The sequence below is a fragment of the Dicentrarchus labrax genome, unplaced genomic scaffold, assembly GCF_905237075.1.
Source record: "Dicentrarchus labrax unplaced genomic scaffold, dlabrax2021, whole genome shotgun sequence".
NCBI classification, from domain to species: Eukaryota; Metazoa; Chordata; class Actinopteri; family Moronidae; genus Dicentrarchus; species Dicentrarchus labrax.
In genome coordinates, this window is record NW_026136721.1 from 3,701,589 (window position 1) to 3,718,248 (window position 16,660).

General features: G+C 42.2%; 1 pseudogene; it reads right to left on the reverse strand.

Annotated features, from left to right (window-relative positions):
• Positions 1–191: 191 nt before the first annotated feature.
• LOC127355495 (SERTA domain-containing protein 2-like) lies at positions 192–11,108 on the reverse strand (annotated as a pseudogene).
• Between the last annotated feature and the right edge of the window lie 5,552 nt (positions 11,109–16,660).

Sequence of the window (16,660 nt, forward strand, 5' to 3'; positions counted from 1 at the left end):
AGAAATGAGCTTCCATACAAACTTACAGAAACGTAATAATTCAGACACTCTCCAGCCTCCGTACATACAGAGTGAAGATAAGATAACTAATTAAGATAATTAACTCAAGATCTCAGTTTAAAAACGTATTGTGTTTCAGTTTTCCGCTTCTGTAAGAAATGAAGATAAGAAATAAACGACAAAGACGAAGATTAGATCATTTTCATTTAATGTAGAAAATAAAATTACTAAAGCGGGACCCCCCCCCCCATCAGAGCTGAATCCTCTTCAAACATTCAAATATAATCTAAAGAATATTGCATCAGACAAGGCACAGAGTCAGAGAAACACAACTTCATCCTTCTGCTGACGTCCAATAAAAGAAAGAAACAACATTTGGTTTGATGATGAAAAGTGTAAAAAAATCTTTCATTCATTTGTTCGTTCTCTGAAAAACATCAAAGAGCAGGAGCCAGTAAAAATAACTGCACTGAATTAAATCTAAAAATGTGTTTGAATGCCGTTGAAGTTGGATTAATGTTTAATTGATGTTTGTATTTGATCAGTTTATAAACGTCACTGTGTCCCACTGCTGCACTACACACTGATCTACAGCACAAATGTGACAGAATTAAATAAACTTTATGATTTTTAACTCAAAGCTGTAACAAAAAAAGTAATTAAATTGTAAAAGAAAGCACCAGGGAGATATTGGAAGACAAAAAAAAAAAAGTATTTCATCTTATAAATTATGTTTTTCTGTCACTTTGTGAAGTTCAATTGTAAAGTTGCAATTTGTGTATAAAACTGTAAAGTATGAAGATTTGTACCAAACTACTAGAAAGACACACGTATATATAAAAATAGACTTTATAAAGACATACTGAGTACAGTTAGTGTGTAATGGGGACTTTGGGACAACCTGCTGTTGCATCTTCTGACCAGCAGGTGGAGACACAGGAGAGCATGCAGGTCTGGATTCAGCTATCAGGACATAACTGATCAATCTGATCAATATACAATAACTCCAAGACCTTCAATGAACGAGATATACAGGGAGGCATCAGTCAGCAACAAGCCTGGTTCAAATAAACAAACAAACAAACAAACAAAGTAAAAACAAAGATTTATACTGGCTGTTTATCCTCACACACACACACACACACACACTCTAGAGCTGTAGGCAGAGGTCGAATTGGTGGCGTTTGCATCGCTGAAATCCTAAAATATATATTACACTGTATTTAAAAAAAAGACTTTTCCACCAAAAAAAATGTCCTCTGAGTTTAACGTTTACAACATTTCGTCTGTTCAGCTCAGGCGTCGAGTTTTTTGGTGGATTTATCCTTTAAAAGAAAACATTTCACGATCTGTACAAACCTCAATATTAGTGTCCAGAGTTACAATAAATACACACTAGAGCTGAGAGATAATAAATAATTCATAGCGTCGCAGTCGTACCTCCATTATGGCAATTTAACCTCGTTAAAACTGAGCCGGTTCTTACTCCGGCTCGCACTTCAGCTCTTTAAACTTTTAATTTTAGTAGGAAATAATTTCATTGGTTGAGTTAAAACGGAGATAAAAGTGAGTGCGACAGGTTTTAGGTAAATATAATTACGATAAGTTAATAATAATACGATGAGGCTTCAGGACAATAGAGCTTGTAAAACTACTAATTACTGTTTTTAATCTACTGTTCATGTAATTAAACTTAAACTAATAAATTAACTTTCTACAGAGTCAGTTTTAACCCTGCTTCCAGGCTTTATGCTAAGCTAGGCTAACCACAGTAAATTAAAAGTATATTTACTTATAAATATAATTAAAAACTATTCCTTAAAAACTTCCTTTAGCTGGAAGAAATAAAGTGTCCGTATTAAAATACAAAGATTAGCTCGTAATTAAAGGTTAGCTCGCTACGTGGCTTCAGTTTATTCTACGAATATTTAAATTAATTGTTTAAATAAATTGTTTTATTTTCCCCAAAATACGAGCTAGCACAGAGGCTAACGAATGCCTAGCCTGTAAAACTAATAATAAACAAGTTCTGCTAGTTAGCTTTGACTTTGTTGGCTACTAGCTAAAACATACGTACGTTATTATTTTCCACTTATTGAACTAGAAGTAAATATTTTAGTTATATAATAATTAATAACAGCCACACTAGGCTAGTTACCTAAAACGCCATAAACATTAATCAATAAAGTTATATTTTTATTAATATTAATTTATTTGAGCTCATTTGATTCCCAGTTAGCCAACGTGCTAACTTCCGTGTCGAGGTTTAACTCAACCAATGAGATTTTTCTCCGTTACCTAGCAACAGTGACACATTGTACCAACCGACCAATCAGTGCGGTCCGAAGTGCGACAGGAAATCGTTAAGCGACAAACAAGCTAAAAAAACGTCCGCTGCGAGAAAACAGCTGAAATAAGTCCGAAAAAAAAAAAAACATTTAAAGATCAAATTAAAAGAAAACAACAAAAACATTTAAACATTCACACACATCCTGTTTCTCTTTAAAAAGACTTTCACATTAGTAAAACTCCGATGTCGATGAATTTTTAGGTAATTAAGCTGCGATGTGGAATGAAACTCGCGTTCAGCGGCGCGATGGCGGTTCGGAAAGGCACTGAATCGGGTTTTTTTTGTTTTGTTTTGTTTTTTCTCGTAAACGCTATCGACGTAAAAACACGATCCGACGTTAGAAAAGTTTCTTACAATTCTCGGGACGCTACTTCACGCTGTTTGTATTTTATTTAAACGCTAGCGAGGATGAGCCGATCTTTGTAGATTTATTTGTTTCCGTGGCACAAAAAAAGGGCCAATAAATAACAACAATAAAAACATCGGTTCATCTCCGTTTGTTAGCTAATAAAAAAATAACGTGACCTCTGTCATCTGAAGTTAGCTAATGTTAGCGTAATGTGTTCGTGTTTTAGCCTAGCACGTAGCACGTAGCACGTCCAAGTACAGGAAGTTGACCGAGGTTTGCTCAACTGTGATTGGAGCACAGAGCGAGAAGGGGCGGGGCTTAGGAAGGGTGGCTGTGGGTCTGTGGTCCTATAAAAGGAATGTAAGTGGTTAGCTTAGCTTTAGCCAAACACTGACGTTGTGTGACGATGAGCCATCGACCAGTAGCTGGATGCTAACGGGCGGCGGGTCGGCTCGGGAATCGAACCCGCGTGACGTCCTCCGACTTTAAAACTGTACAAAAACAAACGCTATAAAAAGCGAGCGAGCGTCTCTCAGCTGCCCACCAGCACCTCCATGATGTGGTCCAGCTCCGCCAGGTCCATCTTAAAGGGCTGGTTCTGAGCGCCGCCGCCCGCCGGGCCGTACCCGGACATCGACCGCACGAGGTCGTCGGCCATCACGACCGGGGCCGTCTTGGATGGCGGCGCTCCCGACGGGGCCGGGCAGGGGCCGAGGTCGTACATGGAGGTGTCGATGTCTGTGAAGAGGACGTCGTCCAGCGTAAAGTCAGTCAGGAAGGAGCCCGATGAAGACGACGACGGAGGAGGAGGAGGAGGAGGAGGTTTCTCCAACCTGCTCGCCACCTCCTGGAAGCCCCGCCCCTCCTCCTTCACAACGACATCAAACAGAACCCGAGCAGGAGGAGGTGGCGGCGGGCTGGAGGAGGAAGACGAAGAGGAAGGACAGAGTTCTTCGATCTCCTCTAGCGCCGAGGAGAAGCTGTCTTTGGGTGACGGCGAGGGCGAGGGCGGCGGTGGTGGCGGCCTCGGGGAGTGGTGCAGGTGGTGGGTGGAGGAGGAAGAGGAGGAGGAGGAGGAGGAGGGCGGCAGGGTGAAGAACATGGGAAGGTCCTCCTCCAGCAGCGAGGCGGGAGTCAGGCAGGAGTCGAGTGCCGTCGTCAGTCCCGACAGCGGCGAGGACAGGATGCTGAAGGAGGAGGGGAGGAGGCGGAGGTTGTCGGTAGCTCTCGTCCTCGTGGGCGCCGCCGCCGCCGTCGACAGGCGGCGCAGCAGAGAAGAAGAGAGCGCCGACGCCTCCTTCCTGCCTGAAGTCGTCGTGGATGCGGCGGATGATGTTGTTGATGAGGACTCGGCGCTGCAGGCCGAGGTCGGCGCCCATCCGCGGCCCGTACAGCTTCATGAGGGACATGTTGAGGACCGTCTGGCGCTGCAGCGTGTAGGACGCCTGCGACATCCCGCCGACCGCCAGAGGGCGCCGGTCTTCCTCCAAACCGTCATCATCCTCACCCAGTTTCCGCTTCACGCCGTTACCCGACATAAATCTGTGGAGACAGAAACAGTTCAGAGAACGACGGCGGGAAGATTTCAGCTGAATGGACAAAACTTCAGGGACGATTAAAAAAAGGCAGATTTTTATATAATCTTTGTAATTTTTTTACCAAAATAAAGAAATAACTTCACGAATAACGTCTGCAGAATTTACAAAAAGAACCAAATAAATAAGAATTTATCGTAGAAAATGTTTCATAAAGTTTATAAAGTTGTTTCTCTCTCAGCAGATCTCTAAACGTGTGATTTTTTAAAGGGAGTCTGGTGATGTAACAACCAGTGTGTTCACAACCGACACATCGGTCGCTGTTATCAGCTGTTATCGGACAGACGATATTGTATCAATGTGTTCTTTTTTATTTCAGTATATAAATAAATTATATTTGTGTCTCCACAAAATTTAATTATTTAACATTTAAAGAATATTTAACTTAAATACTCTTGAGTTATTTGTTTAAGAAAGCAGCTTCATCAGCCTCTAATGTCACAAATGTGTGTCAAGGGGATTTACAATCACTCCCCCAAACTCCCCCAAAAAGCCGTCAGAGAGAAACAGAAAGATGAGAGTCAGCGTTCGAAACCCCCTCAGGCGGCTGCACAGGTGCCTCTGAGCAAACCCGCAACCTCCTCGTCTGCAGACAGCAGGTACACGACTGACGACACGTAACGTCGGCGGGATGTACAGGTCACAGGTTTCCTGGAAGCTGAGCGACTTCCTCACACACACACACACACACACACACTGACGAGAGTGTGTGTGTGTGTGGGTCAGCTGACCTGCTCCCATGTGAGCCGCAGTCAGCTGATTGGGTGAGAGCACGACACCTTCTGACTCCCTGAGCGACAAAACACAGGAAACAGCCGACTTCCTTCCTGACAACACACACACACACACGTTTACACACACACACACACACACCTCCACACACACACACACACACACACACACCTCTCACACACACACACACACACACACACACACCTCTTACACACACACACACACACACACAATCAAACACTCTCACACACACACACACTCTCTCACACACACACACACACACACACACACACACACACACTCACACACACACACACTCTCTCTCACACACACACACACTCTCACACACACACACACACACACACACACACCACACACACGTCACTGCTCCTAAGAGTCCCGCGAGATGTTTTTGTTTTTTATTCTGAGAAATAATCTTCCCCTTTTTCTCGTCTGACGGGAAGAATTATTTTAAAATTTTACAGCAACAACAAACTGAAAGAATAAAGTTTTCTCAGTGTATAAAGTCTGTTCTTTATGTAGCTGATTCAATCAATAATCTATAATCAATAAACAGTGTCTAAACTGTAAACATTATCTATTATTTAACAGTTTGCTCTGTAGCAGCTGGTTCACCCACACAGCGTCTCATGGTTTGGGGTTTTTCAACTGACATTTAGTGTGAGCTCACTTTCAGTTTCACTTCCTCCCAGACAACACACACACACACACACACACACACACACACACACACACACACACACACACACACACACACACTATAACAATTAAAGGCCCCAGACTCAGTGATAGAAAGTAACATAACACCAAAATACAGAGTAAAAGTGTGTGTGTGTGTGTATAGGAGTGCTGATGAAGGCAGCTGTTGGTCTGTGGTGGGGATTTGAACCTGTGACCTCTCGATTACTCGGCCAACAGGCGTCTGAAAGTGCTGACAGACACACACACACACACACACACACACACACACACACACACACACACACTCTCTCTCTCTCTCTTATATCTGATTATTCACCAGCTCTCCCTCCTCCTTCACTTCTTTCAACCCACACTCGGGGCCCCTCGGAGGGGCCATCTGCTCCGACACCCAGAGAGGACGAGGTGAAGAGGTGACTGACGGGGCGAGAGACATAAGAACAGACAGAGAGAGAGAGAGAGAGAGAGAGAGAGACGAGGGGGGAGGATGTAGACGATAACTGAATTTTAACAAATCAAAACTGCATCTTGCAGCAGAGACTGACTTTGGATCAGCTGGCTGAGGTTCAAATATGTTGCCCTTCTTCACCCCCCCCCCCATCTACCCTCCCCCACTGCCAGCTGTCTGTCTGATGAAGTCAAAGTCCAAAAATAGTTTGAGAAACGCTGCAGTTGTGGGGAAACACACACACACACACACACAGTCTTTGTCATGGAGCGAGTGGTCAGGTGTGTGCAGCCACATATCTTTCCACTGAGTAACAGTGAGAGCCGGTGTAGAGTTACAGCTCTGCTCTCACAGCTACACAAACCCCCTGTGATCATCACATGACCTCGCAAACAAATGACCAGGTGAGCTCAGCTACCTGGATCTCCTTCTTCTATAAAACACTCACTCTGTATGAACGTTGGAGTGCGTTTAAGGTCTGCTGTTTATTTGTGTTATCGAATGACAGATTTGAGTTTTAAAAGCTTTAAAAAGTCCTCTTGGGGATCGAACCTGTGGCTTTTCACTGACAGTGTCTGTGTGTTACTATCAGTGTGGAGCAGCTGCTGCCTCCTTCACAGGAATGTTCTTGCTCAGCAGGATTCAGTGTTTAGTCATCCTGACGACAGCCAGCAGCACGCCGGCCGGCCGCCATCTTTCTTTCTGGTTTTTTTCCCAGCATGCCTCCTGCAGTGCAGCTTTTACCAGGAGCTGCGTCCCGCTGCCGTACAGCTGCACAGCGGTGGGACTCACTCCGGCGTCACAGCCGTGTTTCAACATGTCAAAAGATCAGAACCAGATTACAAAAGCTCTCATCCTGGTTTCTGCAGGCGGGCGGGGCCCGAATCCTCCACTGACCCCGAACCATCGAACTCACGGCTGATGGTGGTTCAACCTCCTCCGCCGCCGCCGCCCGCCACGAGCGTGACGTCAAGCGTGTCTGCGGCCGACTGCGCGGAGGGCAACGGTGAGAGGAATCCCTCTGATTGGCTGTTCGGCTCAAACCAATCGGTGCACGAGAAGAGACGTCTGAGAGCGAGACAGAATACGTTATATTATTATTATTATTATTATTATTATTATTATTGTTATTATTATTATTATTATTGTTATTATTATTGTTATTATTGTTATTATTATAATAATTATTATTATTATGAATATTGATATTATTATTAATATTAATAATATTATTATTATTATTGTTATTATTATTATTATTATTAATATTATTATTATTATGTCTGTCTGTCTCACTAACAGTCTGTCTGTCTCACTAACAGTCTGTCTGTCTTTCTGTCTCATTAACTGTCTGTCTGTCTGTCTCACTAACAGTCTGTCTGTCTCACTAACAGTCTGTCTGTCTGTCTGTCTCACTAACTGTCTGTCTGTCTCACTAACAGTCTGTCTGTCTGTCTGTCTCACTAACTGTCTGTCTGTCTCACTAACAGTCTGTCTGTCTGTCTGTCTCACTAACTGTCTGTCTGTCTCACTAACTGTCTGTCTGACCTGTTTAAAGTGAAGCTTTAAGACATTTTCTTTGTTTTGAAGTTGCTGAGTCGTCGTAGAGTTCCTGTAGTTGTGACTCAGCTGTTCCTTATTGCTGCTGGTAACTGTGAGCTGTGTTTAAAGGGAAACTCCAGGAAGTGAAGGTGGACTTTTTACTCGCAGAGAAGAAGCTCTGCCGCCTCCTCGTCATGAAACAGACAGAATTTCTCCCGTTTCAAACAGAAACTGCGATATGAGCGTCTTTAACTTTCAGAGTCATCGATGAGTCAGTCTGTTGTTCTGTTTATGACGACAACTTCTCGCTCTGATGGAACTTATGGGAACTGTTTGTTTGTTTGTTTGTTTGTTTGTTTGAGGCTTATAAGAAGGACTGAGGTGGTTTTTTTGTGTTTTTTGGGGAAAATGAAACCAAAATAATTTCCAGGTAAATTTAACCTCAGATGTGACAAATCAATTCAAGTTATTGTTATTTATAGTATAACAATGAACACAGCAGTATTTCACACAGGGGACCTGTCTCCTGTCTGACCATCTCACAGAGTTAGACCTGAAAATATTCTGTCTCTACGATGCCCCCGACCTCCCTCTCCTCTCCCGGTCTGTCCCTCTCCTCTGTCCCTCTCCTCTGTCCTCTCCCGGTCTGTCCCTCTCCTCTGTCCCTCTCCCGGTCTGTCCCTCTCCCGGTCTGTCCCCTCCCGGTCTGTCCCTCTCCCGGTCTGTCCCTCTCCTCTGTCCCTCTCCCGGTCTGTCCTCTCCCGGTCTGTCCCTCTCCTCTGTCCCTCTCCCGGTCTGTCCCTCTCCCGGTCTGTCCCTCTCCTCTGTCCCTGCTGTGTCCTCATCTCTCTGCAGTTGGATGTGAAAACACACCGACTGAACGACTCTCGTTCTTCAGAGGAATTAAACATTAAATTAGCAAAATAAAATCCCAAAAATCTGCCAAAATAAAACCTTTTTATTTACAATCCATGAGTAAATATTATGTTTATCACTGGTTATTCTATATTATGATATTCAGTTTTACTACAACTGTTTATCAGTTATCTGTTTCCTTGTTTACTGACAGTCGCTAACATTCAACCTGCTAACCATGTTAGCATTTAGCTTACAGCACAGAGCTGCAAGCGTGGCTGCACACTCCAATGATTATTGATTATTGATTATTGATTATTGAGGCCCTGACTAACTGATATCACAGAGAAGTGACTATTGTTGTCTTCCACACCTCCTCCTGGACTCTCGTATCAGAGCGCAGTGCAGCGTGTGTGTGTGTGTGTGTGTGTGTGTGTGTGTGTGTGTGTGTGTGTGTGTGTGTGTGTGTGTGTGTGTGAGAGAGTGTGTGTGTGTGTGTGTGTGTGTGTGTGAGTCCAATGTCGAAGCCTTACATAATACACACAAAGTGCTGATTGTACTGCGAGCAGAGGGAACGTCTGTCAGTCTGCCGCTCTCACTCGACTCCGCCTGCTCCACTCTTTAAACTGCTGCTCGACCGCATTCTTCCCTTTAAACCTCGAACTCCACACCAGGAAACATACAGCACGCCGACCTTTGACCCCCAGCAGCCGATCTGTGTCACCACGAGCAGTGTAAACACCTTTCGACACATTGCTTCCCCTCTTGCTCTTATTTTAAGAGTTTGTAAGATTAAAGGTGGATAAACTGACAAACATTTGTTGGTTTCTTTGCTGCTTTTCTCTGAAGTTGTTTTCACATTCATTTTATATCTTTTTTTGACGTTTTTAAACTACACAGATTGCTAATTAAATGAAAAGGTCAACAAGAGATGAATCAATAATAGAGCCTGGAACAACATCAGTCTTATTGCAGCTGTATGTGGATATTAGCGTCTGTCTCGGGCTGATAAGGAACCTCAGACCGCAGCACAGGAGGATGAACTGGTTAATGTACTCTGTATACTACACTAACTACATTACGCTCCTCATGGTTCAAGAAAACAGCTTTAAAATGTTGCTTACTGGTTAATATTTCTATTATAAAGCATTTCTTTAGAAGATTTAAATCAATAGTTTTCAACAGTGGGGGGCAGGAAACTGAATATTTTAACTTTTATCCGGCTGTTTTTATTGATTGTACTTTACAGAGATCAGTTTGATCACTGATTGACTCTGAAGACTTTATAATCCTGAAACCTAAATATAAAAACATTACTCAGAGGGGATCCCTTAAGACCAAATCCTCCCGAATTGGGGGTCTGTGGTCTAGTGAGCATCTAATGTGGGGGTCCCTAATATGAAAGTGACCCCAAACTGAACAGTGAGCTCTTCTGGGAGAGGCCTGCACAATTCATCGACATGTGATCAATAGTTCAATACCCAGAATCACAGACGCTGCAGCTATAATGAAGCATTATAATAAAGTACTGTAGCTGCAGAGAGCCCTACAAATCCCACATCAACATAATTTTAATAGTTAAAGATGAAATGATGGTCCATAAAGGATCATTCCCACTAACTGTGAATCATATTGTGATACAGCGTACACTGTCACACAGCACAGAAACCTTTAAAAAGTCACAACTGACCACCATAAACTCTCTATAACCAACTAAAACAACATTATTACCATATAAAAGACAAGTTTCCATAATTTCCCTGCATGAGTTTTGCTCATTTGACAGTCAGGCCACTATAAATCACCGCGGGTGAACACAAGCTGTCAGAGCAGCAGCTGGTTTACAAAAACCCTCCGGGACCTCCAGGCCACCACCGGCTGCTCTCCGCCACCTGTCCGGCCACCAGGCACCCTCCCCCGGCCACAGCCTCCACACAGCACCGCAGCGAGAAGCGGTTCTTCTCATTACATTTTAATATATATAGATATATAGATCTATATTAAAAATAAAAAAACACACTCTTTTATAGTTATAAATCAATTCCTGAGTGGTTAAAGAGAGGAAGTGATAACATTATTGATAAGTAATTATTAGTAATAGTAACAACAGCTTTTTTTCCTCCATAAGTTCACAGCGGGAGTCGCTGCTGGCTCCTACCGGACAAACGGCTCCGCGGTCGGCGTGTTTAAAGCTCGGTGCCGGTCAGTCACTCACCACATGTAGTGGGTCCCCATCCAGGGTCTCCTCTGCTGCATGGGTGAGGCCAGGAGCGGCGGACGGTCAGCAGGAGGAGGAGGAGGAGGAGGAGGAAGGAAGGAGAAGAACATGGAGGAGAAACGAGCCCGTTAGTCCGTTTTGTTTGTTTGTTTGTTTGTTTGTTTGTTTGTTTCTACTCTACGCCATCGTTCCCCTGCGGCTGCCTCGACCTCAACACTCAACCGAGCTCCACACACACAATGGCGAAGCGGAGAGGAGGAGGAGGAGGAGGAGGAGGAGATGTGTCACCGAGGAGCGAGAGTCAAGGCAGCGCAAACGACCCTTAACAAGACTTCCGGCGGTGCATTTCCAAATAAAAGCGGTTTTCGGTGGTAGTCCAGGAGACATGAAAAACATTTTAACCCTTTAAGATTGCATCCTCAGTCATTTTTATACCCATATCTAACAATGCAGGCCCCAAAAAACGTTACAAAAAGTCAATTTCTTTTTGAAAATGTTCAGTTTTTATTGTCAGAAATACTCATACTATGTTTATTTATGTATTTATTATGTTTTACATACTTTAGAACAGCTTCCTTAATAAACCCTTTTCTATCATTCAATAAACTGACTCAGTGACATATTTTACGGCTATATTAATAAAGTTATATTATTATATATTTCATATTATACTCAGTAAGTTGGAGGAATTTTGAGCCGATTATTTCCTGTTTAGATAACTTTTTATACAATTCTCTGTCCGTATTCTGTATTTTTATTATCTTTTAACATCCAATCATTGAACAACAATCATACAGACTTAGTAGGCTTCTTTATTTTGACAAATTCAGTGTTTTCCTGACCCCACTGATCTGTTATTGATCTGATCATTTATTTTATATTTTTCCTTCAGCAGCTTCTTTATTTAATTGTTATAACACACACACACACACACACACACACACACACACACACACACACACACACACGTGTGCTGGAAATATTCACATTACTTTACACACAACTAAAACTAAATTAGATTTTAATCGTCGTCACTGAATGTTGGGGAGAAAGAACGGTGTTTACAAGAATCCACCGGGCCAGAACGACAACAACCAATCAGAGCCCAGAAGGATATAAAGATGCTCTGGGTTTGAGGCTCGGAGAAGATTCCCAGCGTCAGTATTTGACGACCTGTGAATCAGACTCAACGATCAACTGTCATTCTTTTAGTTTGAAGGCCAACCGGTGACGTCTGATATCCTGATCTCACTGCCAGGAGCTTGATGCTCCTGCTGTTCACAGTGCTGACAGAATAAAGGTCCACTGTGGGACCTTTCTGCAGAAACAGAACCAGGTAGAGGAAGTACTCAGAACCTTTACTGGAGGAACTAATATCACACTGCGAGGTTCATCCCTCCACTACGGGTTTATATGTGAGATTTAAATCTTTAATATATCAGCTAACAGCTGTTCTCTATATACAGTCACAGAGTCACATGGTGTCTCTCTCCCTCTGCCTGTGTTGTATCGCAGCCTCTCTGTGGTTTGTTTCCATAGCCGGTCTGCTCCGACTGAAACTGCTGTTTTTATCATCTACGTCGGTGAATTAAGGATTTATTTCCACCAAACCAGAGTTGGTGATTGTTGGAAACACTAACAGAGACGCTTTAATGAGTTTTATTCTGTTTCTGTTCACTTTGAATGAAGTTCCGATGATCTGAAGGTAAAATGAGTGTTTGTGTCTCTGGAGTCTGGTGGAGAGTGATAGTGATATTACGGCTGTTTGTGGTTAAACTAAAGGTCTATCTCTGTAGGGATCCTTTCCATAATGCTGTCAGACACTGACAATAACAACCTGAGTCTGTCAGTGGAACAAACAACAACAACTACTGTCAGTGGAACAAACAACAACAACTACTGTCAGTGGAACAAACAACAACAACTACTGTTAGTGGAACAAACAACAACAACTACTGTTAGTGGAACAAACAACAACTACTGTCAGTGGATGAACTTCTACAGGAGCATTTGCCCTGTAGGACTGACGTTAGCTTACGTTGCAGCTCTGTTCAGGAATATTTGTTGGAAACTAAGGATTTATTTCCACCCAACCAGAGTTGGTGATTGTTGGAAACTAATTAAGTCGGTTTTGGTGAGTTTTATTTTATATTTGTCCTGTTATGTTGGTCTTTTGGTGCTTTTAAAACAAAGGCTAAAGTTACTAAAACTGTCAAAATCCCATAAATCTTACTGACTCTGCCACAAGCTCTTTATTTTTCCCTCAGAGAACTTCCTGATTATTCTTTCGGGTTAATGGTCTGTTAACTGTTAACTGCAGTGCCTTTAAACCCCTCTGGAGAGATTGTTTTCCATCTGTCTCAAGTTATGAAACAGTGTTTTTACTTCAAATGGCCGATGAGCAGCAGAAGTTCCTAGAAGCGGCGTGCTGGCGCAGTCAGTCTGCGGTGGGTTTATTCATTCAGACAGTCGGGAGACAGAGCACAGAAAGCTGTGGCCGACGCTCGGCTCCAAGAAAACTTCCAGTTATCTCTGGAAAACTGTCTGGAAGATTTCACGCAAACCTTTCAAATGTTACAAAAATAAAATGTAAATCAGGCGGGTTTCCTGAGATGAGAGGAAACAGTCCATAATAATAATAACTGCTGCTGCTGATCAGGTTCTCCAGAGTTCAGACTGAAACAGGAATATGATCCAGAGATAAATGTGTTCAACCTGCAGGTCCTCGTGCTCAGGTTTTCGTTGACAAACTGTACTTAAGATGTGACTAAATATGTCTCTTTTATCTTTTAACCATCAAGAAATGTGGTTGAATTATAAAAGATTCAGTTGATAGCATTATTATTATTATGATTATTATTATTGTCTTTTAAACACAGAAAGTTCACCGAAGTTCTGACCTGACTGAGGCTCAGCTGTTATTGGAGCACAGAGCAAAACGTAGGCGTAACTGGGTGAGGTCAAAGGTCAGACTCACATGCAGCGGTGGAAGAAGTACTCAGATGTTTAATAGTAAGTTATCAGACAAATGTAGTGAAGTAAAAAGTACAATAGTTACAATAAACAATATTAAAGTAAAGTAGGGATTTAGTATTAGTAGTTATTCTACCACTAGTCTGCTTTTATTTTGGTGAAATTACACTGTAGGTGTGTAGTAATAGATGTAATAAACTTCATGCCTCCTGTAAAGGTTCATCAGTGGGTCTGTTTTTCTAACAGTGCTGTTTGACTCACTGACGCCGGGTCCGCCTCTCTCATAGTAAATACCCCTCAGACGTCTCTGTCAGCCTGCTGATCGCTGCACACACTTTATAACCTGTTCGGTCCCGCAGTGGAGAGTCAGTGCAGCGTTTTCTGTTCATCCGTACGACTGTTTTCTTGCTTCTCCTGCAGAGTGAACGACCACAACTATGTGAAGCATTCGAGTTATTCACATCCGAGCAGAGAGCGACTCGACTGTCAGCTGTGAACGTTAAAGTCAGAAAACTCACAACTTCATTTATTCTCACCAGCTTGTTTATTTTAACCTAAAACCAACTTAATATTATTTATTTGTTCGCTTGGTTGTTGTCTGGCTGATCTATTAGCATTCGTTATTCCTCCTTTACACCAAGGAGTGATATCCTAATATGATTTAAGGAACACATAAAGTTGTTTGTGTCGTACAATTAAAATGAAGCAAATAAAGCAAACGTTACCTTTCTGTGCTATATTCTCGTCTATTTTAAAGAGAGACAGCCTATATATATATATATACATATATAAAGTTATTATAAAAGTTAGAAATCTCATTTGTGAAGTGCATTATTTTGGCTCTCAGTGAATCTTTTTGTCAGCGTGTCACAAATCTGAGGCTCATTTTTACAGTATTAGATTATATTATTTAGTGTTTTATAAGTTTTATAACACAATATTGTTCAGCAAACCGCTCTGAAAGTGATCCTGGTTGTCTCATCCCAAGTTAACAAGTCAAAGTTCACCAAGTGCAACAACATTTACCTTTTCAGCTATTATATGTCAAACTTACAGACATGAATAAAGCTTTTTATTGGTATTGGTGAGGATACGAAGTGACTTCAAGATGAGTTATCAGGACTAAAGCCAAGTTTTGTAAATTCAAATTAAAGTCTGACGTCAAACTCGAGTTCACCCTTCGAGCTCTCTTCATAGTCCGACGTCACAGGAAGGAAAGTTAAACTGGTCGGACGAGTTCGACCAAGCAGGCAGCAGCTGTTTCTTCTCTTTATAGCAGAACCCCCCCAAAAAAAAAAAAACTGAGCTTCATCTTCATCATCAGTGTGCAGTCCTGGTTGGAAGCAGCGATGTCCTCGTGCAGGCAGCTGTTCACTGATGTGCTGCTGAGGCAGAGCGGGACCATAATTGCAGCCAGATGGTCAGAATGAAGGAAAAACCCAGCACCAGCAGCTGATCCCCTTTAAATGAACACGTGAGCAAAGATATGGAAATCCCATCTGCGACCACTCTGAGCTCCACACCGTCAAACAAACCCGGATTACTGAAGGCAGCCAGGTAGTTTCACACTCTGTTCACACTGCTTCCAATCACATCAGGCCCGGTGTTTCTCTGCACCAGTTAACATCTAGAGGAGATAGATCTGAGTAACAGAGACAGTGTCCTATCCCCTTTGTGCCTGCGTCAGCGTTGTGGTTGTCTGCCAGAAGCTGTCATACATTGACTGTTGATCCAGTCTGAAGCCACATTGTTACCATCCACTGTTTAGATCTTGGTGCTTTTTAACTCTAGATTTGAACCGGATGAAGGATTTTAGTCATCGGACGTCTGGATCTTAAGTTATCAGAGAAACAAGCTGAGCTAACGTTAGCAGCAGCTCGGCTCGCAGCCCCTCCGGGACGTCCTTTGTCTGTCCAACAGCGTGGGAGAAGCAGTGATTGTTAAGGTGGAACTGCTTTATTCAGTGGGTTTAGTGGTTTTATTCAGCGGGTCTGTTTGTGTTGGAGAGGAGGAGACCTCTGTGGATAACTGGGCTCTGATGTGAGAGACCCCCTAGTGGCAGAAATGACATATTGTACGTTTAACAACCAGAACAGAAGTTCCTCCGTAGGATGTCCAGTAACGTCAGTAACATTAGGTATGCACAGTGGAATATTCATTTGGGGATATGGGATATATTCTGGGATATTTTGTGCATGTAAACGTAGTCGTTGAGTTGATTGGCCACCGTTAAACGATATCTGAATAAACTTTAGACCCACACGGTGATAAAGTTAACAACACAACTCAAACGTCGTCAGCTGGGAGAAGTTCAGGGTGTGTGTATCGGGAGTGTCCACATACTTTTGGCCACACGGTGTACGTTGATTTAAACCAAAAAGATGGATTATTGTCTTATTTACGCTGTTTAACGCATCTTAATAAAATAAATGAATCCTCCAAACTCATTCACATGGATTAAACCTCCAACCAACTCAAACATGAACTTAAATGTGTGCAGTCTTTTAATTATTTCATATAATTCTACAACTAATTGTATTTAAGTTGACTTTAAATCATTAAACATTTTTTTAAATTAATAATAAGCCTGAGTATTCATCCAAATAATTCTTAATGAAGTGTAAAGATGTCAAAAAATGTATTGGCTACTATTTTGATAATCAATTAATCCCAACTTGTTTTTATTGAGATTTAAACATCTTAAACATAAACATTTGAGTGTAACTTCAATTAACTTAATTTACCTTAACATTAAATACTCAAGTTACTTTTACTCAAATCAAAAATGTTTTAAAGCTTAAATTGGTTTCCTCAAACAGTTTGAGTTGAACTAACTCATCAGGTTTTACAGTGTTAAAACAGTAAAACCACCAAGAAT